This window comes from Elephantulus edwardii, unplaced genomic scaffold (assembly GCF_000299155.1).
Source record: "Elephantulus edwardii isolate Elephantulus edwardi_28Jun2011 unplaced genomic scaffold, EleEdw1.0 scaffold00108, whole genome shotgun sequence".
Lineage (NCBI taxonomy): Eukaryota > Metazoa > Chordata > Mammalia > Macroscelidea > Macroscelididae > Elephantulus > Elephantulus edwardii.
In genome coordinates, this window is record NW_006399858.1 from 7,719,769 (window position 1) to 7,722,338 (window position 2,570).

General features: G+C 47.1%; 1 pseudogene; it reads right to left on the reverse strand.

Annotated features, from left to right (window-relative positions):
• Positions 1-1,221: 1,221 nt before the first annotated feature.
• Positions 1,222-1,849, reverse strand: LOC102875420 (annotated as a pseudogene).
• Between the last annotated feature and the right edge of the window lie 721 nt (positions 1,850-2,570).

Below are 2,570 nucleotides of genomic sequence, written 5' to 3' on the forward strand. Positions count from 1 at the left end.
GCCCTTGTGATGGGAGGAGCTGAAAATGTAATTCTAAAAATATAAATTCCAGAGGACCATGAAGGGAAGAAAAGGTAACTGCTGCTTCTGCCAGAAATCTGCTGTGATCAATACTTCAATGTCTGTAAGGGTGCCAGAACGTTTAGGCTTCCTGCTAGGAGCTCCTCTCAGTGGCTCCCTGAAACACAAGATGCAATCCACACTTGGATAAATTGCCCGAGACAACTCACCAACCGGTCCTGTCTGCATTGCTGGTGCATCGTCTCTATCCGCAGCTCATTGCACCCAAAGTTCCAACAGTGAGAAACGTCCGGAGGGCCCTTGTTGCTCTGGTCTCGTTGACACCTGCCTTTCCTGCTTGCCTCCTTTCTTCTTCTTTTCTATCTTTCATACGTTAGACATGTAGTTGTTGTTGTTGTTATGTGCCATCGAGTCATTTGCGACTCATAGCGACCCTATGTACAACAGCCCTAAACTCTGCTCTGTCCTGTGCCAATCACACTGTCTCTGACACACCCATCCTGATTACCCCAGTCACTGAATCAATCCACCTCATAGAGGACCTTCCCCTCCACCCTCCCACGCATGATGTCCTTCTCCAAGGACCGGTCTCTCCTTACAACATGTCTAAAGTATGTTAGATGGAGCCTCAGAATCCTTGCCTCCAAGGAGGAACCCGGTTTAACCCTTTCCAGGACGAATCTGTTTGTTTTCCTAGCAGTCCATGGTACCCTCAATACTCTTCTCCAGTACCACAGCTCAAAGGCATCAATTCTCCTTCTATCCTCCTTGGTCATTGTCCAACTTGGAAAGGGACATCATGTTTGGAAAGATGGAGGAACAGCAAAGAAGAGGAAGACCCCCCCAATGGGGTGGATTGACATGGTGACTTCAGCAATGGTGTATCAGAGTTGGCACAGGATAGGGCAGGGTTCAGGTCGGCTGTTCACAGGGTTGTACAGGGTTGTTATGGGTCATACTTGGCTCGACAGCACCTATCAACAATGACCCCTTCCACACGTACATTAGGGATTTACAGCCCACTCCTAGATGCCCCAGTTTCCTCTAAACTGTTCTATTTTCTCTTTCTTCCTTCCTTCCTTCCTTCCTTCCTTCCTTCCTTCCTTCCTTCCTTCCTTCCTCCCTCCCTCCCTCCCTCCCTTCCTTTCTTTCTTTTTAGAATAAACACCTTTAATACATGTGCTCAAATGGGAGGGAGATTTATTTGCCTTTCTGTGCCTTGATTTTCCTCAGGTAGAATTCCAGCTCCTTGCCTTCTAGCACATAACCATCTGCACGGCCACACTGGCCTGGCCGGAAAGCAATACATGCAAGAAGCTTGCCCTGTTGGAACTGCTCCTCTAGAAGACTGCTGATTTTTTTGCATTCTTTTTCCTTTCATTGTATTTTTTCTGAATTTCCTTTGATCGCTTTTTGTTTAAAATCTCTTCCTCCTCAGGAGTCAGCTTAGCCCCCTTCTTGCGACCCAGGGGTAGCACATAGTGGGACTCATACCACTGGCGGTGCGGTGTACTGTCAATAAGCACGATGCAGTTCTTCACTAGGGTCTTGATTCGGACCAGTTCATTACTGGAGGCATTGTAGACAACATCAATTATCCCTGTTTTGCGAGTACAACATTCAGAGCCCCAGGAGAAGTTCCCCACATCCAGTCTTAGGGCACGGTACTTCTTGTTGCCTCCTCTCACACTAACTGTGTGTATACAGCGGGGGCCAATCTTAGTGTTGGCAGCCGGGCTTCCCAGCTTATACTTTCGCTTCTTGTGGTAGGGCTTTCTCTTGCCCCTGGTTTTGCGGGCTTGTGCCAGTTGTCCCGGGAGATGCCCATCGCACCGCGCAGCCTGGAAAGAGCTAAACTTTTCTTTTAACCAGACATTCACGCATATGGAACACTGGTGGTGTAGTCTGTTATGGAGTGGCACTGCTAACTCAAAGGCCACCCGTCCCAAGACATGAATCTACTGGCTGCTCTGCAGGAGAAATATAGACATGCTCACTCTGTTGGATTTTGCATCCTCAGCAACGTAATGAAGAGTCTTTAACATCAGGACTGACTTGATGGCTGTTTAAGGCTTTTTTTGCAGTTGCTTTCATTTATTTGTTTTGTTTAAGCTTCTGAGCCATTAGCCCTTGAGGTAATGGTTAACATGCGTGACAGCTCATCTAACCTAGATCTCCAGGACTTGCTTTCAAGTCAAATCTGGGTAGAATCAAAGCTCTAACCTCTTATTGAGTGGTCATGCATGTTAACCAAAAATTTTGAGAATTGGCTTCATGGAGGTGCCTCGGAAGAAAAGACTGGAGACCTACTTCCGAAAAATCAGCCTCAGTATGGACTGAGGCTCAATGTTAAGGAGACAAAGATTCTCAACACTGGACCAATTGGTAGCATCAGGATGGATGGCGAAGAGATTGAGATTGTTCACAGCTTCAGTTTGCTTGGCTCCATGGTCAACACTCTTGGCACCAGCAGCCAGGAAATAAAAAAACAAATTGCGATGGGAAAGTCTGCGGTTAGGGACCTCTCTAAAGTACTCAAGAGCAACAGT